The sequence below is a fragment of the Oncorhynchus mykiss genome, chromosome 23 (assembly GCF_013265735.2).
Source record: "Oncorhynchus mykiss isolate Arlee chromosome 23, USDA_OmykA_1.1, whole genome shotgun sequence".
NCBI lineage: Eukaryota > Metazoa > Chordata > Actinopteri > Salmoniformes > Salmonidae > Oncorhynchus > Oncorhynchus mykiss.
Genome location: NC_048587.1, coordinates 31,401,558 through 31,422,917, shown reverse-complemented (window position 1 = coordinate 31,422,917; position 21,360 = coordinate 31,401,558).

Genomic DNA, 21,360 nt, shown 5'->3' with positions numbered 1-21,360 from the left:
TGTGTTATGGCTTTACACCCCCTGCTATAACGTGGATAAAGAGTTAGTTGTCTAACAGAACACAGAGGGTGTTCTTTAATGGAAGCCTCTCAAACATAATCCAGATAGAATTCCCCAGGATAGCTTTTTAGGCCCCTTGCTTTTTTCAATCTTTACTAACGACATGCCACTGACTTGAGTAAAGCCAGAGTGTCTATGTATGAGGATGACTCAACACTATACACGTCAGCTACTACAGCGACTGAAATGACTGCAGCACTTAAAGAGTTGCAGTTAGTTTCAGAGTGGGTGGGAAGGAATAAGTTAGCCCTAAATATTTCTAAAACTAAAAGCATTGTATTTGGGGACAAATCATTCACTAAACCCTAAACCTCAACTAAATCTGATAGTAAATAATGTGGAAATTGAGCAAGTTGAGATGACTAAACTGCTTGGAGTAACCCTGGATTGTAAACTGTCATGGTCAAAACATATTGATACAACAGTAGCTAAGATGGGGAGAAGTATGTCTATAATAAAGCACTGCTCTGCCTTCTTAACACTATCAACAAGGCAGGTCCTACAGGCCCTAGTTTTGTTGCACCTGGACTACTGTTGAGTCGTGTGGTCCGGTGAGACAAAAAAAGACTTAGGAAAATTGGCTCAGAACAAGGCAGCACGGCTGGCCCTTGGCTGTACACAGAGAGCTAGTATTAATAATATGCATGTCAATCTCTCCTGGATGAAAGTGGAAGAGAGATCGACTTCATCACTACTTTTATTTATGAGAGGTATTGACATGTTGAATGCACCGAGCTGTCTGTCTAAACTACTGGCACACAGCTCGGACACCCATACATATCCCACAAGACATGCCACAGGAGGCCTCTTTACAGTCCCCAAGTCCAGTACAGACTATGGGAGGCGCACAGTACTACTTAGAGCCATGACTACACGGAACTCTATTCCACATCAAGTAACTGATGCAAGCAGTAAAATTTGATTTAAAAAAAACGGATTAAAAAAACACCTTATGATACAGCGGGGACTGTGAAGAGACACAAACATAGACACATGCACACACACACACACACACATAAACATGGATTTAGAACTGCAGATGTGTGGTGGAGTAGGGGCCTGAGGGCACACAGTGTGTTGTGAAATCTGGGAAACATTGAAATATTTTTTTTAATTGTATAAACTGCCTTAATTTTGCTGGACCCCAGGAAGAGTACAGCTAATTGGGATCCATAATAAATATAATACAACGAGAGGAAATCATAGGATGCCTCCTTTCTGTCTCCAAGTGCGTGACATTAACAAAAGCCTACTACTTTGCATCCACACACTGTCATCTGACTGACTTGAGAGTTTTACACAATGTTCTAGCACTAAAACCAACCGTGTGTTTGAGAAGTTCACATAGAACCAGAAGCATCACACAAAGACAAAAATATATCACCTTGAAAATGTTTTCTGAAGGTAAATGTTATGTCTCAAATCAATGCTACAAAGTATTGAATCAATGCTACTTTCTAATAACTAATTAGAAAGGTTCATGCAGGTGACTGACTGATTGTCTATGGAGGAATCCATAGATTCTTGGCAGTATGCCCAGAATATTACTATGGGAACAACCGAGGTATCTCAGTTTCAAGGTCTCAACTTGGAGACAGAGAGCCTCGTGAGATATTGGTCAGTCACATGTGCAAGCCACTGGTAGTGATTAAATCATGCAAATATAACTTGTCGGTGTATAGCCGTATATAAGACAACTGCTGGGACTGCCCCAGAAGAGTGTTTGATAGACCTGTACAGTGTGTATGTCAGTGATTCTACCTGTGGAGCATCCCAGTGAAGGTCTGCGAGGGAACACTGGTGGCGCATTCCATGTGAAGGCATGCAAGGGAAATTCCTGTCTGACCAAAGACGATGTGGACCTGCCCGCTCAGACTTTTACTGTGAGCTGCACCGGGAAGTTGCTAGAGTGAGGGCAGGAGAGGCCACACTGACAATTGTCTGTAAACATTTATATGAAAAGAGACTTCGTGGTCTGAGAACCATTGATAATAGCACATGGTGTTATTTAGGCATTTATGAGAAGTGTATATGTGGTCAAGGAACCACTGCGAATAGCATAAGGTGCACCATAGCATTTATGACAATATAAACTATTGATACTATGATGCTGAGGGACTATAGATGCTGTAGGGACCATAGATGCTATACCTATAGTGACTATGGATGCTATTGGGATTATTGATGCTCAGGGACCATTAATACTGTAGAAACTATGGAGACTAGAGGAACAGCAGAAGATATACACTGCTCAAAAAATAAAGGGAACACAAACAACACAATGTAACTCCAAGTCAATCGCACTTCTGTGAAATCAAACTGTCCACTTAGGAAGCAACACTGATAGACAATACATTTCACATGCTGTTGTGCAAATGGAATAGACAACAGGTGGAAATTATAGGCAATTAGCAAGACACCCCCAATAAAGGAGTGGTTCTGCAGGTGGGGACCACAGACCACTTCTCAGTTCCTATGCTTCCTGGCTGATGTTTTGGTCACTTTTGAATGCTGCCGGTGCTTTCACTGTAGTGGTAGCATGAGTCTACAACCCACACAAGTGGCTCAGGTAGTGCAGCTCTTCCAGGATGGCACATCAATGCGAGCTGTGGCAAGAAGGTCTACTGTGCTGTCAGCGTAGTGTCCAGAGCATGGAGGCGCTACCAGGAGACAGGCCAGTACATCAGGAGACGTGGAGGAGGCCGTAGGAGGGCAACAACCCAGCAGCAGGACCGCTACCTCTGCCTTTGTGCAAGGAGGAGCACTGCCAGAGCCCTGCAAAATGACCTCCAGCAGGCCACAAATGTGCATATGTCTGCTCAAACGGTCAGAAACAGACTCCATGAGGGTGGTATGAGGGCCCGACGTCCACAGGTGGGGGTTGTGCTTACAGCCCAACACCGTGCAGGACGTTTGGCATTTGCCAGAGAACACCAAAATTGGCAAATTCGCCCTGTGCTCTTCACAGATGAAAGCAGGTTCACACTGAGCACATGTGACAGACGTGACAGTCTGGAGACGCCGTGGAGAACGTTCTGCTGCATGCAATATCCTCCAGCATGACCGGTTTGGCGGTGGGTCAGTCATGGTGTGGGTGGCATTTCTTTGGGGGGCCTCACAGCCCTCCATGTGCTCGCCAGAGGTAGCCTGACTGCCATTAGGTACCGAGATGAGATCCTCAGACCCCTTGTGAGACCATATGCTGGTGCGGTTGGCCCTGGGTTCCTCCTAATGCAAGACAATGCTAGACCTCATGTGGCTGGAGTGTGTCAGCAGTTCCTGCAAGAGGAAGGCATTGATGCTATGGACTGGCCCGCCCGTTCCCCAGACCTGAATCCAATTGAGCACATCTGGGACATCATGTCTCGCTCCATCCACCAACGCCACGTTGCACCACAGACTGTCTAGGAGTTGGCGGATGCTTTAGTCCAGGTCTGGGAGGAAATCCCTCAGGAGACCATCCGCCACCTCATCAGGAGCATGCCCAGGCGTTGTAGTGAGGTCATACAGGCACGTGGAGGCCACACACACTACTGAGCCTCATTTTCACTTGTTTTAAGGACATTACATCAAAGTTGGATCAGCCTGTAGTGTGGTTTTCCACTTTCATTTTGAGTGTGACTCCAAATCCAGACCTCCATGGGTTGATAAATCTGATTTCCATTGATCATTTTTGTGTGATTTTGTTGTCAGCACATTCAACTATGTAAAGAAAAAAGTATTTAATAAGAATATTTCATTCATTCAGATGTAGGATGTGTTATTTGAGTGTTCCCTTAATTTTTTTGAGCAGTGTATATGTATGCATAGTAGTTAATGACGAGTGATGCGGGAGATTACTGAGTGTGTTTGGGAATAGTACTAAGTGAATATGGATGAGTGTATTGTGTGCTTGACTAATTAACTGAACAGGGTTTAAGCCCCGGTGTGAATGTGGGATGACGTGTTAAGTTTTTTTCTAAAGAGTTGCACAAAGGGTTTGAGTATGGGAAAGGGAAATAGTAAGAGTAGGATGGAGGATATGTGCTGTGAACCAAAAGGGTCGTGTTGTGTAACGGCAAAATCAATTGGTAGGGTACTGAACCAAACAGAGGACTAGACAGAATGGACAGATGGACATTTCCCTGTTGATGGGACACGAAGCACAGAAAGACTGGAGTTTGTGAGAGGCCAACTTGAAAGTAAAGAAAGGAAACAGAAGAAGGTTAAAGTGAAGTGGGACGATTACAGAAAGTGGGAGAAAGAAGCAGAAAATGCAGAGGATAAGGCTGTCAGAGGACTGATGGTAAAGCAAGTGGAACCGGAGAAGAAAGAGGAAGATGGGAAGAAAAAAAGAAGAAAGAAAAAGAAGAAGCCTGGCTGGCCATTCTCTGTCGGGAACCCTTGCATGGGGCCCCCCTTGTATCCCCCTCTGCCAAATCCTCCACCAGCACACAGAGCTGTGGCCTCCCACCCCCTCCTAACCCAGTTGGGGTTGGGCATGTGCCAGGTGGAGGAGCTGTGGGATTAGGAGCTGTTGGAAGGGCTGCAGGTGCTAAAGACACAAAGCTAACGGCAAAAACAAGGACCAAAGCGAACGAGCCGAGCGGTACAGAGGAGAGAGAGAGAGAGGAGCTAGAAGAGCTCTGGAGAACTGGAGAACTGGAGAAACGTAAGAGAAAGGAGGAAAGTAGAGAAACAGGAAGCAAATTAAGGAGTGCAAACAGGAGGAATTAAGAAGAAAGTAGCCAAGATGATAAAGATAAAAAGAGCAGCAGTGAGGACAGCAATGAAGGCCAAGGAAAGACAGTTGAAGGAAAATTAAACAAAGGACGGAAAGACACTGAAGAAGGCACAGCTGATGTACTACTCTGGAGGAGGAAGAGGACACCAGGAAAATGGTGGCAACCAAGGAAACAGAGGAGGTAGAGAGGTAGAGGCCAAGGGGCCCCTGCTGGAGCTGACATAGGGAGAGACTGGAGCTGCTACAACTGTGGGAAGGTAGGGCATCTTTCTCCCAGTAGGAGAAGTCCAAGGAGAGTGGCTGTCCCCACCTGCAGGTGTGCAGGTGAACAAACCATTTGGAAAAGGAGGCGGACGAGGGGGCTACCAACCATAAGATGAGGCGGAAACAGAAGAAGAAACGAATTAAGAAAACAATGATGAACAACCAGAAGAATCCTGTCAAATACTAAAATGTACCACCTTGTCAACCCAAAACCCCATTAATGATATCTTCGGTAATAAACATAAATTCCATTCTTGGTGGACGCAGGGGCCACGGTCCCAGTGTTTAAAATGTCTGCCCTGTCTGTCTCCCCCTCAAAGAAAACAATGTCAACAGTGAGAGAGTCTGGGCAAATGGAGACACTGATTCCCTATGCCCAGTAAATTTATTAGGAAGAGATTTTATGTGTAAAATGAATTTATCTGTTGCCTGTACTGAAGAAGCATTGTCATTGGGATGGATAGAACATGGAATCTTCCCATTCCTGATTAATTGTTACTATGCTTGGCACCTGAATGATCTCCATATTGAGGGACAGTTGAGATAGCAATCCCTCTCTCCCCGTTGCATGGTAACTGGGAAGTGTCTGAATACCTACATTGTACTGCTGCTGTTCCCTCATGCGAAGAGGATCCAGAATACCAACAGAGATGATCAAAACAAAAAGAGAAAATTGAGATAACCATGAATGGGATATACAGGAGAAGACTTTGTAGCAGCTGGAGTGTTGTTGATGGATACTCAGATGAGTTTGTATGAAGTCCCTGGCTCTGTTTCCCATTGTAGCTTATCAAAAACTCCAGAAAAACAATGGAAAGATGTGGGTATTTGGATGAAGAAAGTGATGGAAGCAACTGATTGGGTGGCCTGGGAAGGGGAAGGACAGTGGTCAGCTTCTACAGCAACTTTCTATTCCCCATACTGGGCTGCTGCAATGACCAAGAAAACAACCAATTCCTGTTGAAACCATGCCTGTGGTATTACAAGATAATTCACATATTGATTTGCTAAAAGATATCCCTGAAGAACATTGGGCTAAATCAAAGCCCAACATTGGATGCATGAAAGGAGCTGCACCAGTTGTGGCAATTCCAAAAAGCATCCACAAAGCTCAGTACCCTCTTAGCAAGGAAGCCGAAAAGGGTATCATTCCCATTCATAGTGTGTTAGTTGAAAGAGGCACTCTGGTTCCCTCCCCGAATTCACCTTGTAACACAGGTTCAGTATGTTTACGATTTGTTGGTTTGCTCAAAATCTTCAAAGAAAGATTAGAGGCAATTTAAGCTTTGCCTAAACCTGTTACCAAGCAGTACATTATATATTTTTTGGGTGTGGCTGGTTAATGTCAACCATGGTTGAAAGACTGTGCAGAGATAGTTCAACTGCTGCAGGATGGTATTTATGGGAGAAAGATGGATGCGAGTGAAGTTGTGGTCTGGACGGATGAGACTGAGGTGGCATTGGTAAAATTGAAACAAGCATTTATATCTACCCCTTGCTTGGGTTTGCCAGAACATAATAAACGCAGTATCATGGGGTGGGATATAGACCTGTTGGTTATTATTCTAAACTATTAGATTAGATAGTGTGATCAGGGGAATGGTTTCCTGTTTGAGATCAGTAGCGGCTACTACTGAGGCTGTTTTGGCATGTTCTGATATTGTGGCTCTCTCCCCCCATACCATCCATGTGCCCCATGCTGTGCACACAGCTATTACACAGGCAAGAACGGCTCATTTGACGCCTGCTAGATTATCAGAACATTCTTTTGACAATGTCTCATTTTACTCTGAAACGATGTTCAATTCTTAACCCCCTCAACTCTTCTCCCTACAGCAGATGCTGGTGAAGATCATGACTGTGACATAGATTGGATTTGAGAGACACCCCGTTAGATAATCCAGACTTCGTTTTTTTGTAGATGGGTCTGCCCAGAGAAATTAAAAAGGGGATCAATTAGTTGGTTTTGCTATTATGACTGTTTTGGAAACTGTGGAGAGTGCTCTACTCCCTTCACACTTATCATCCCAGGCGCCAGAACTTTTTGGCCTGACTAGAGCTTGTATTTTGGGAAAGGACAGCTCTGTTAACATTTACATTGAAGCAGGTATGCATTGTGCATGATTTTGGAACATCGTGGAAGGACAGAGGGTTTTTGACCTTGTCTGGAAAACAGATTGCTCACAGTAACCTTGTTTTGTCTCTGTTACAGGCTATCCAGCTGCCCTCGTCTGTTTCTATAATCAAGTGTCAAGCACATTCTTTCTCTAACGACAACATCTCTCTGGGGAACACTAAAGCTGACCGTGCAGCTATATTGTCTGCTTCCTCTTCTGTTTCCCCCTTCCTACAGATGGCAGCAGTTCCAGCCCCCACCAACCCTTTCTCTGTTGATGACGTGGTTGCTTTGCAGGCAACGGCTGATGAGTCAGAGAGACGCAAGTGGGTTGGGTACTGTTGTAAAGACGCATCGGGTGTATGGCTGGATGAGAGGAGCAAACCGTTGTACTTTCCATTTCCTTGCCAAGTTGTCACATGGTCAGGATCATGTGTCCAAAGGAGGGATAGTGGATCTTGTAAGTAAATATTGGTGTACAGTAGGTTTTATTGGTGTACAGTAGGTTTTACTGTGTTTGCAGAAAATATCTCCAAGAACTGTTTGATTTGCATGACTAATAATATTGGACGTGGCATTTCAGTATCCCCCACGTCCCATCCAAGGCCTGAATGACCTTTTGAGCACTTAATGATGGACTGCATTGATATAAATATAGGGCTTTCTCCTATAGAGCTCCATTTTTATGGAACGGTCTGCCTACCCATGTCAGAGACGCAAACTCGGTCTCAACCTTTAAGTCTTTACTGAAGACTCATCTCTTTAGTGGGTCAAATGATTGAGTGTAGTCTGGCCCAGGAGTGGGAAGGTGAACGGAAAGGTTCTGGAGCAACGAACCGCCCTTGCTGTCTCTGCCTGGCCGGTTCCCCTCTTTCCACTGGGATTCTCTGCCTCTAACCCTGTTACAGGGGCTGAGTCACTGGCTTACTGGGGCTCTCTCATACCGTCCCTGGGAGGGGTGCGTCACCTGAGTGGGTTGAGTCACTGATGTGATCATCCTGTCTGGGTTGGCGACCCCCCCCCTTGGGTTGTGTCGTGGCGGAGATCTTTGTGGGCTATACTCAGCCTTGTCTCAGGATGGTAAGTTGGTGGTTGAAGATATCCCTCTAGTGGTGTGGGGGCTGTGCTTTGGCAAAGTGGGTGGGGTTATATCCTTCCTGTTTGGCCCTGTCCGGGCGTGTCCTCGGATGGGGCCACAGTGTCTCCTGACCCCTCCTGTCTCAGCCTCCAGTATTTATGCTGCAGTAGTTTATGTGTCGGGGGGCTAGGGTCAGTTTGTTAAATCTGGAGTACTTCTCCTGTCCTATTCGGTGTCCTGTGTGAATTTAAGTATGCTCTCTCTAATTCTCTCTTTCTCTCTTTCTTTCTCTCTCTCGGAGGACCTGAGCCCTAGGACCATGCCTCAGGACTACCTGACATGATGACTCCTTGCTGTCCCCAGTCCACCTGGCCGTGCTGCTGCTCCAGTTTCAACTGTTCTGCCTTATTATTATTGGACCATGCTGGTCATTTATGAACATTTGAACATCTTGGCCATGTTCTGTTATAATCTCCACCCGGCACAGCCAGAAAAGGACTGGCCACCCCACATAGCCTGGTTCCTCTCTAGGTTTCTTCCTAGGTTTTGGCCTTTCTAGGGAGTTTTTCCTAGCCACCGTGCTTCTACGCCTGCATTGCTTGCTGTTTGGGGTTTTAGGCTGGGTTTCTGTACAGCACTTTGAGATATCAGCTGATGTATGAAGGGCTATATAAATACATTTGATTTGATTTGATTGAGTTGACCCCTTGTGATGGGAACAAGTATTGTTTGGTGATTGTTGACATGTTTTCTAAATGGATTGAAGCTTTTGACAAAGAACATGGAATGGAGGAATACATGGTTGATTATTGCGTCACCCTTAAATAATGCAGAAAACATCATGGGGTCAGGGTCAAGTCCATTTGTATATTCAGATTGACCCCTATGGAAACTCCCACAAGTGGTAACCTGCTCCTACCTTAATTGGCCCCAACCCACACACCCAACACTCTTTTTGTCCAGATGTAAGATTAGCAACCATTTCTGCTCTAGAGAGGAACAGATTTTCCTCATGGTTATGAGGGCCCAATGATCATCTACTTCTGTGCCACTACTCCGAACCTGCGTTGGCCCCGTTGGCTCAGGACTTATCTCATCCTCTGTCAGGTTTCCAACAATAGGAAAAACCTGCTGTTTTTATTATCACTCCTGTGCTAACACAGAGGAGGGCCACACTGCACCACTTGAACTGGCGAAGCCTCATTTCTCCTGGATCAGGAACTCGTCTGCAGAGCAACACGTGGATCCAGGTGTCTCTCTCAGCAACCTTCACCACAGTAGGGGTGATCAGAAGAACTTGGAACTTGGACCCCTCTTCCAACTCTTTCTTCACTCTTTCTCCTGAAGTCTTTGACCACTACGTAATCACCATGGCTCAAACAGTGCTCAGCTCCACTTGCCAAGTTCAGCAAAGACGCCTTCACTCGAGGAAAGAGAGTCTTGAAAACACTTAATCACATAGACCCACCATCATTTGCTAGGCCAGAGAATACTTTACTCCCACCCATGTCAGTTGGTGCAGAACAGATGTCGCTGCAACCCGATGGTGGTAAGAACTATGTAAACAATGGTTAAACATTGAGAGATTTAGTCAATCCTAAATTTGCAGATCCCGTGTGTATGTGTGTGCAATTCAGATTGTAAAACCCAGAGTGAACGGCTTGTAAGATTGGAGTGTCTAGTGCAACGTATTGATTTCACTTACTTTAATATAACCTCCTTTGATAGAAGCTATAATCTAATGCTTACATAAACATTTTACAATAATTATCACAGTGATAAAATAAGGGAATGTGAGGGAAATGTTATGTTTAATAATCAAATCAATGCTAAAGTATCGAATCAATGCTACTTTCTAATAACTAATTACAAAGGTTCATGCAGGTGACTGACTGATTGTCTATGGAGGAATCCTCACTATCACTGTTCAACTTGGCAGTATGCCCAGAATATTGCTATGGGAACAACTGAGGTATCTCAGTTTCAAGATCTCAACTTACAGACAGAGAGCCTCTTGAGGTATTGGTCAGTCACATGTGCGAGCCACCAGTAGTGAACACAACTGCAGGGACCACCCCAACAGAGCTTCTGATAGATATGTACGGTGTGCAGAGTTTGCTGTAACCTCTCCAGCGTGCTAATAATAAAGAGTGACTCATTTTAAGGTTGGCTTCAGGTGTCCCTGGTGTTGAATTTCCACCACAGTATGATATATTAAGAGCAGTAGATGGTAGGTAGAGGGTTCTTTCCATCCTAAAAACAAGTAAGACCTTCATGCCACCCCCACAGTTAGAGAGACAGAGATACAGGGGAGAGACCCTGATAGTACCCAAAAAAAGGGGCTTACCTGGTTATGAAGGACTCAAGGCAGCTTCCCTAAGGCAAAGCAGCAATATAATCAAGCACATACAGGATGGGTAGATAGCTGTTTAGGTTGTATACTAAGACAGTGAACACTATGGCTGATGCAGAGATATGGGAAGCTGGACACACGTGGCAGAGGAACAGCAGACTCAAGTGAATGATGTCACTTCATGAGGTCATTACTCAGCGATGGTACAGTAACACCGGAATGTATCACATTACCTTGTAAGGAACTCATGAAACGTGTTCAAAGCTTTGTTTCTGAGAACTTTCCATAGAACCTACCTGATGATCAAAAGCAGAGCTTACAGTGGCTTGCGAAAGTATTCACCCCCCTTGGCATTTTTCCTATTTTGTTGCCTTACAACCTGGAATTAAAATATATATTTTTTAAAACATTTTATAATTTGATTTACACAACATGCCTACCACTTTTTATTTATTTATTTTACCTTTATTTAACCAGGTAGGCAAGTTTGAAGATGCAAAATATTTTTATTTTGAAAAACAACAAATAAGACAACAAAAACAGAAAACTTGAGCGTGCATAACTATTCACCCCCAAAGTCAATACTTTGTAGAGCCAACTTGTGCAGCAATTACAGCTGCAAGTCTCTTGGGGTAAGTCTCTATAAGCTTGGCACATCTAGCCACTGGGATTTTTGCCCATTCTTCAAGGCAAAACTGCTCCAGCTCTTTCAAGTTGAATGGGTTCCGCTGGTGTACAGCAATCTTTAAGTCATACTACAGATTCTCAATTGGATTGAGGTCTGGGCTTTGACTAGGCCATTCCAAGACATTTAAATGTTTCCCCTTAAACCACTCGAGTGTTGCTTTAGCAGTATGCTTAGGGTCATTGTCCTGCTGGAAGGTGAACCTCCATCCCAGTCTCAAATCTCTGGAAGACTGAAACAGGTTTCCCTCAAGGATTTCTATGTATTTAGCGCCATCCATCATTCCTTCAATTCTGACCAGTTTCCCAGTCCCTGCCGATGAGAAACATCCACACAGCATGATGCTGCCACCACCATGCGTCACTGTGATGAGAGGTGTTGGGTTTGCACCACAAAGCTAAATTTTAGTCTCATTTGACCAGAGTACCTTCTTCCATATGTTTAGGGAGTCTCCAATGTGCCTTTTGGTGAACATTATTGCTTATTTTTTCTTAAAGCATTGGCTTTTTTTTCTGGCCACTCTTCCGTAAAGCCCAGCTCGGTGGAGTGTACGGCTTAAAGTGGTCCTATGGACAGATACTCCAATCTCCTCTGTGGACCTTTGTAGCTCCTTCAGGGTTATCGTTGGTCTCTGTTGCCTCTCTGATTAATTCCCTCCTTGCCTGGTCTGTGAGTTTTGGTGGGCAGCCCTCTCTTGGCAGGTTTGTTGTAGTGCCATTCTCTTTCCATTTTTTTATAATGGATTTAAACTCTGTGGGATGTTCAACGTTTCTGATATTTTTTTATAACCCAACCCTGATCTGTACGTCTCCAGAACTTTGTCCCTGACCTGTTTGAAGAGCTCCTTGGTCTTCATGGTGCCGCTTGCTTGGTGGTGCCCCTGGCTTAGTAGTGTTGCAGACTCTGGGCCTTTTCAGAACAGGTGTATATATATTGAGATCATGTGACACTTAGATTGCACACAGGTGGACTTTATTTAACTAATTATGTGACTTCTGAAGGTAATTGGTTGCACCATATCTTATTTGGGGGCTTCATAGCAAAGGGAGTGAATACATATGCATGCACCACTTTTCCATTTTTTGTTTTGTAAAATTTTTTGAAACAAGTTATTTTTTTCATTTCACTTCAACAATTTGGACTATTTTGTGTATGTCCATTACATGAAATTCAAATAAAAATCATTTTTTATTACAGGTTGTAATGCAACAAAATAGGACAAATGCCAAGGTGGATGAATACTTTTTGCATGGCACTGTATGGTTTCATACTGAACAGTAAGAGACAGAGGAGTGAAACACTGGTTTCACACATACCTTCATTAGCAAGGTCTGGTCTTCTTCGACTGGGCACACTTGAACTAGAACAAACTGCTCTAGAGTTACTATGGAAACAAAAACAAGCAATGAGGTTAAACAAACAGTGCTATTACCCAGCCAGGCAGTGGGTCACAAATGTTCAGACTCAATGCAGTGACAGTCACACTGAATCACATTTAATGGAAACTTCATGAAATAATGGGTTCTCTTTTACAGTTCATAGCGTTGCCTTATTGTGATACAAAACAGGATACCATATGCACGTGATTAATTATAGTCATTAGATTGAGTAATCAACAAGTATGAATTGATTGACTAAATAAATCCTAACAATAAACACATTAAAGAAAGTATCTGAATATGCATCTTATGTAAATGACATAGAACTTAAATATTATGATATGCATTCCTGAATCACTGTTAAGAAGTATGAGGCAGTTGGCCAATTGTGGTGGCGACACCTACAACCACACTCACTATAGTAGAGGATCTCATCACATTTGGTCATAGTGATACTAGGCATAACCACTAACCCACTCACACTGGGTTATGTGCTACTGCACAAAACTACTATGCAACTACAGTGCAATTGAGGGAACTTTTTTTTCAAATCCTGTTAAAACTCTTTTTGGCAAAGGCATTAAATTGCTAAGGCATAAATATTTAATATTTCAACAAAACCCTTTCACACTGATGGTGCCTCAATGTATCAGTCAGCCCCCAGACCGCTCTTATTTGTCAAACATCAGAGACGTTTGTGTTGTTTATTGCCTTAGGGCTGGTTAAGGTTGTAAGACTGCCTGTGTGTGTTTGTCAGTGGTGTAAAGTATTTAAGTAGTTTTTTTGGGGGGGGGGGTATCTGTTCTTTACTTGACTATTTATATATTTTTGACAACTTTACTTTTACTTCACTACATTCCTAAAGAAAATATTGTACTTTTTACTTCATACATTTTCCCTGACAACCAAAAGTACTTGTTAGATTTTGAATGCTTAGCAGGACAGGACAATTGTCAAATTCACACACTTATCAAAAGAACACATGGTCATCCCATACTGCCTTTGGTCTGGTGCACTCACTAAACAAAAACTTAATATTTTGTAAATAATAGTGTTGGAGTGTGTCCATGGATGTTTTAAAAACAAGAAAATGGTGCTGTCTGCTTTGCTTAATAGAAGGAATTTTAAATTATTTATACTTTTACTTTTGATACTTAAGTATATTTTAGCAATTACATTTACTTTGGAAACTTAAGTATATTTAAAACCGAATACTTTTAGACTTAAGTCGTATTTTAATGGCTGACTGCAAAACTATACAAGTCAGCTACTACAGGGAGGGAAATCACTTAACGAAGTGGGCGGCAAGGAATAGGTTAGTCCTAAATATTTCAAAAACCTAAAGCATTGTATTTGGGACAAATCCTTCACTAAACCATAGACCTCAACTAAATATTGTATTAAATCATGTGGAAATTGAGCAAGTTGAGGTGACTAAAATTGTTTGGAGTAACCCTGGATTGGAAACTGTCATGGTCAGAACATGTACAACAGTAGCTAAGATGGGGAGAAGTCTGTCCATAATAAAGTGCTACTCTACCATCTTAACAACACTATCATCAAGGCAGGTCCTAGTCACACCTGGACTACTGTTCAGTCGTGGTCACGTGCCAAAAGAAGGACATGTACAATTGGCTCAGAACAGGGCAGCACGGCTGGCCCTTAAAGGTACACGGACAGCTAACGTTAATAATATGCATGTCAATCTCTTATGGCTCCAAGTGGAAGAGAGACTGACTTCATCACTACCTGTTATTGTAAGAAGTGTTGACAAGCTGAATGCACCGAGGTGTCTGTTTACACTACTAGCACACAGCTCGTACACCCATACATACCCCACAAGACATGCCACCAGAGGTCTCTTCACAATCCCCAAGTCAAGAAGAGACTATGAGAGGCGCACAGTACTGCACAGAGCCATGGCCACATGGAACTCTATTCCACATCAGGGTAACTGATACAAGCAGTAGAATCAGATTTTTTATTTTAACAGATACAAATACATATTCTGGGACAGGCACAGACACGCATACACATGATAAGACATGCACTCTAAACACATGTACAAATCCATTTTGTATTGAAGATATGTGATAGTGGAGTAGTGGCATGAGGGAACACACTAAATGTATTGGGTATACTGTTATGAAATGTAATGTTGTGTAATATTTTAAATTGTACCTAACTGCCTTAATGTTGCTGGACCCCTGGAAGAGTAGCTGTTGCCTTGGCAGCAGCTAATGGGGATCCTTAATAAATATAAATACAAATACTTGAGTAACTTTCCATTAAGGTATCTATACTTTTACTCAAGTATGACAAATTCATACTGGGTGGGTGGGTGGGTGTGTGTGTGTGATGAAAGTGAGTGAATGGAAAGGTTATTGTCTTATAAGAGACAGAGGTGTCTTTACATAGGTAACACGTTACTGTAGGTGTCCTTATTCATGCATTCATAAAGCCTTTATAAACAGCTATATAACACATTACAACATTTGTTGTAGTTTTAATTAGTTATGAGCATAAGATTTTATAAAACTAGTTATACATGACTTCATTTGACCTCATCAAGCCATGAGGTCAAAGGAATTGTCCGTAGAGCTACGAGGCAGAATCGTGTCAAGGCACAGATCTGGGGAAGGGAACCAAAACATTCCTGCAGCATTGAAGGTCCCCAAGAACACAGTGGACTTCATCATTCTTAAATGGAAGAAGTTTGGAACCACCAAGACTCTTCCTAGAGCTGGCCACCCGGCCAGACGGGGAAATCCGGGGAGAAGGGTCTTGGTCAGGGAGGTGACCAAGACCCCAATGGTCGCTCTGACAGAACTCCAGAGTTCGTCTGTGGAGATGGGAGAATCTTCCAGAAGGACAACCAGCTCTACAGCACACCAACAATCAGACCTTTATGGTAGAGTGACCAGACGGAAGCCACTCCTCAGTAAATGGTACATGACATCCTGCTTGGAGTTTTCCAAAAGGCACCTAAAGACTCTCAGGCCATGAGAAACATGATTCTCTGGTCTGACAAAACCAAAATTGAACTCTTTGGCATGAATGCCAAGCGTCACGTCTGGAGGAAACCTGGCACCATCCCTACGGTGAAGCATGGTGGTTGCAGCATCATGCTGTGGGGACTAGGAGACTAGTCAGGATCGAGGCAAAGATGAATGGAGCAAAGTACAGAGAGATCCTTGATGAAGACCTACTCCAGAACTCTCAGAACCTCAGACTGGGGTGAAGGTTCACCTTCCAACAGGACAACGACCCTAAGCACACAGCCAAGACAACGCAGGAGTGGCTTCAGCACAAGTCTCTGAATGTCCTTGAATGGCCCAGCCAGTGCCCGGACATCTCTGGAGAGACCTGAAAATAGCTTTGCAGCAATGCTCCCCATCCAACCTGACCGAGCTTGAGAGGATATGCAAAGAAGAATGGGAGAACCTCCCCACATACAGCTGTGCCAAGCTTGTAGCGTCATACCCATGAAGACTCAAGGCTGTAATCACTGCCAAAGGTACTTCAACAAATTACTGAGTAAAGAGTCTGAATACTTATGTAAATGTTATATTTTTTATATAAATTAGCAAACAAAAACCTGTTTTGGCTTTGTCGTCATGGGGTATTTTGTGTAGATTGATGAGGGGAAAAAAACAATTTAATAAATGTTATAACAAAGCTGTAGCCTAACAAAACGTGGAAAACGTTAAGCGGTCTGAGTACACGGACACAAACACCCACAAACCAAAAGTGAGACCCAGGCTACCTACGTATGATTCTCAATCAGAGACAACTAACGACACCTGCCTCTGATTGAGAATCATACTTAGGTAGCCTGGGTTTCACTTTTGGTTTGTGGGTGTTTGTTTCCGTGTGAGTGTTTTAGCCACACGGTACTGTTTCGGTTTTGTAAATTCACATTGTTATTTTCTGTTTAGTGTTCTGAGTTTGAATAAAAAATCAGTGCGGGCTATTCCACACTTACCACGCTGCGCTTTGGTACTCCTCTCTATCTCCAGATGACATCCGTTACAGAAACACCCACCACAAAAGGACCAAGCAGCGTGGTAACGGGCAGCAGAAGCAGCGATCGCAGGACTCCTGGACTTGGGAAGAGATTCTGGATGGCAAGGGACCATGGGCACAGGCTGGAGAATATCGCCGCCCCAGCCCCAAGGCTGAGCTGGAGGCAGCGAAAGCTGAGAGGCGGTGGTATGAGGAGGCAGCACGGCGGCGTGGCTGGAAGCCCGAGAGGCAGCCCCAACAAAGTATTGGGGGGGCACATGGGGAGTGTGGCGAAGGCAGGTAGGAGACCTGCGCCAACTTCCCGCGCTTACCGGAGAGAGAGAGGGACCGGGCAGGCACCGTGTTATGCGGTGGAGCGCACGGTGTCTCCGGTGCATGTGCATAGCCCGGTGTGGTACATTCCAGCTCCTCGTATCGGCCGGGCTAGAGTGGGCACCGAGCCAGGTGCCATGAAGCCGTCTCTACGCATCTGGTCTCCAGTGCATCTCCTCGGGCTGGTGTACATGGCACCAGCCTTACGCATGGTGTCCCCGGTTCGCCAGCACAGCCCAGTGCGGGCTATTCCACCTCGCCGCACTGGCCTGGCTACGGGGAGCATTCAACCAGGTAAGGTTGGGCAGGCTCGGTGCTCAAGAGCTCCAGTGCGCCTTCACTGTCCGGTCTGTCCGGTGCCACCTCCACGTACCAGCCCTCCGGTGGCAGCCCCCCGCACCAGGCTGTCTCTCCGTCTCCTTCCTACCGTCTAACCTGAGCTGCCAGAGTCTCCCGTCTGTCCTGAGCCGCCAGAGTCTCCCGTCTGTCCTGAGCCGCCAGAGTCTCCCGTCTGTCCTGAGCCGCCAGAGTCTCCCGTCTGTCCTGAGCCGCCAGAGTCTCCCGTCTGTCCTGAGCCGCCAGAGTCTCCCGTCTGTCCTGAGCCGCCGGAGTCTCCTGCCTGTCCGGCGCTGCCGGAATCTCCCGTCCATTCGGGACTCATGGCTAGGGTCCTCAGTCGGAGGTCGGCGGTGAGGTTCGCCGCTCGTAAGAGGCCACGGGGATGCTTGAAGAGGCGGACAAAAACTGTGGTGAAGTGGGGTCCACGTCCCGCGCCAGAGCCACCACCACGGACAGACGCCCACCCAGACCCTCCCCTATAGGTTCAGGTTTTGCGTCCGGAGTCCGCACCTTTGGGGGGGGGGGGGGGGGGGGGGGGGGGGGTACTGTCATTTCTGACCTTAGTTCCTTTGTTTTGTCTTTGTTTATATGGTCAGGGCGTGAGTTTGAGTTGGGGTGGGCAGTCTGTTTGTTTTTCTATGTTGGTTTTTGAGTTCGGCCTAGTATGGTTCTCAATCAGAGGCAGCTGTCAATTGTTGTCCCTGATTGAGAATCATACTTAGGTAGCCTGGGTTTCAGTTTTGGGTTGTGGGTGTTTGTCTTCCGTGTCAGTGTTTGTCGCCACACGGGACTGTTTCGTTCATTTCACGTTTATTGTTTTGTATTTCGTAGTGTTCAGTTTGTTTTAAAATAAACATTATGGACACTTACCACGCTGCGTTTTGGTCCTCCGATCCTTCTCGCTTCTCCTCAGAAGAGGAGGATGAGGTTTGTTACAATTCTAAGTTACATAATCTGTCTGTAAACAATTACTTGTGTCATGCACAAAGTAGATATCCTAACCGACCTGCCAAAACTATAGTTAGTTAACAAGAAATTTGTAGCGTGGTTGAAAAATGAGTTTTAATGATTCCAACCTTCTGACTTCAACTGTAAACTTCCGACTTCAACTGTATTTCCTATAAATCTGGAAACACTGGACAGTTACAAAACTTAAAAGGGACAGTGCTAACTTAAACCACAGCCCCTTTTGAAAACCAGGCTAATTGCAACAACACTTGCATGCATTCAAACAACTCCCCACATCTCCCACATCCCCTTCTCCGCAACCTCTGTGGATACTAGCCCTTGAGTCATGTACCTTTGGTTTTGTCCACCAGCTTCAAACAGCTGAAAATATGATAATTGTGGTTATTTTAAATGTATTTCACAGCGATTTAGATGGTACAATGATTCTCTACACTCTATATTGCTTTTTTGTCACAAACTGAAATTGTGCGAACAGGTTAGAATTTTAGCAGCCATGAAATGGCAGAGTGTTTTCTACATGTACGTTCACCCCAGTCTGCCAGTCTGAGTGAAGCTGATCGAAGAGAGGGATGGTGCGTCCTTCCAATTTGACAACAAGGAAAAAAATATTGTGAAACACTATTATTCCACTATTACTGTAGATCTATTAGGGACATTTTCTGAAATTACAATGCAAAACTAGATGGTAATTTTCCATGAACAAAAAATGTGTGACAGCTCTTTGAAAGTATTTTTGTGGCAGTGGATAGGATAGCTTGAACATGTGGAAGTTGGTTTGGTGTCTCGAGCTTGAACGGTTCAAGAGTTACTGTTGGGGAGTTATTTTATGCAAATGTTTTAAATGTTTTATGTCACATGCATAAGAACAGTGACATGCCTTTCTTGCAAGCTCCAAACCCAACAATGCAGTAATCAATATCAATGTAGCTCTAAAAATACACAAGGTAGATCAAAAACACATAAGAAATAAAAATGAGAAGTAAGAAGCTATATACAGGGTCAGTTCCAATACCACATTTACAATGTGCAGGAATACTTGAGTGATAGAGGTAGATATGTATAGGGCTAAGGTGACTAGGCATCAAGATATATGTTAAACAGAGTAGCAGCAGTGTATATGATGATTTTATCTGAGTATGTAGAGTCAGTATAAATGTGTGTGTGTGTTATTGTGCCAGTGTGCATAGAGACAGTGCTAACTTAAAAATTAAATACAAGTGTCAACTCAGATTCTGTTAGCTACATAGCAGTCTCATGGATAGAAGCTGTTCAGGAGCCTGTTGGTGTCAGACTATAAATGAATTTTAAGCACTGATATAGAGGTCCTGGATGGCAGGGAGCTCGGTCCCAGTGATGTTCTCGGCTGTCCGCACCACACTCTGTAGCACCATGTGATCGAGGACAGTGCTGTTGCCATATCAAGCAGTGATGTAGCCAGTCAAGATGCTCTAAATGTTGCAGCTGTAGAACTTTTAAGGATTTGAGGCGATGTTGCCTACCCTCACCACCTGGGGTTGGCCCGTCAGGATTTCCAGGATCCAGTTGCAGAGGGAGGTGTTCTGTCCCAGGGTCCTAACCATGGTGATGAGCTTGGAGGGGGCAATGGTGTTGAACACTGAGCTGTAGTCAGCATTCTCACATATGTATTCCCCTTTTCTAGGTGGGTGAGTGGAGTGTGGAATGCAATTACGATTGCGTCGTCTATGGATCTGTTGGGGCGGTATGCAAATTGTTGACATGTGCCAGGGGTGGCAGGTAGCCTAGTGGTTAAAGCGTTGGGCCAGTAACCAAAAGGTTGCAGGATCGAATCCCTGATCCAACAAGGTAAAAAACTGTAATTCTGCCCCTGAACAAGGCAGTTACCCCACTGTTCCCTGGTAGGCTGTCATTGTAAATAAGAATTTGTTCTTAATTGACTTTGCCTAGTTAAATAAAGGTTAAAAAATATATATATAATAAAATAACCAGCCTTTCAAAGCACTTCATGATTACAGATGTGCTACAGGGCAGTCTTAAGACATATGGGGATTACAGACTGGGACAAGGAGAGGTTGAAATTTACCATGAATATGCCTGCAAGCGACCTTGCAAGTGTTGACCTGATTAAAGACCTTACTCAAGCCGGCCTCGAATAGAGTGAAATAACCCAGTCAGTGGGGACTATCAAACCCGGTACGGTGTTGTTATTGTCAAAGTGTTCCTAAAATGCACTGATTTGTCTGGAAGAGAGGCATCTTTAGGCAGATCCCTGCTGGGTCTTCCTTTGTAATTCGTAATGGACTGTAGCCATCGGAGCCTGTGTGGTATGATTCCACCTTATTCCTACATTGTCCGTTAGCTCATTTGAGGTCGTAACAGGACTTCTTGTACTTGTTTCTGTCCTCAGCCATAGCCTCAGGTTTGTCTGCGATATTCCTTTGTGTGGTAGTCCTGTCCTTTATTTTAGCGCCAACCTCAGCTTCTGCTTGTAAACAGAAAAAAGGAGTACGAGTACAGCATCATGATCTGATTTGCCAAATGGTGGACGAGGGAGGGCCTTGTATGCTTGCTTGTGGGTAGAGTAACAGTGGTCTAGGACTTTATCGCCGCTAGTGGCAAAGGAAATGTGTTGATGGAAGTTGGGTATCACGTGTCTTGACGCAGAATGAAAATCACCTGTGACAAGAAAGGCAGCCTCCTGATGTTAATGTTCCTGTTTGTTCCTGCCTCGTACAGTGCATGTAGTTATAGCTGATAAAGATTCTAAAGAATTTGAAGTTAGAATAGCCTAAATGTTTTAAATTTGGTCTTGAAGCTTAGTTAATCTTGTTTACCTTTAACTAGGCAAGTCAGTGAAGAACAAATTCTTATTTACAATGACGGCCTACATCAGCCAAACCCAGACGATGCAGGGTCAATCACGGCCGGATTCAAACCAGGGTGTCTTTAGTGACACCTCTAGCATTGAGAGGCAGTGCCTTAGATGCAGTGCCTTAGACCGCCACGCCACTCGGGAGCTCCCGAGGAGCCAAGGATCATTAATTGGCCAAGGAGGAGGACATTTTGAATAGCTACCT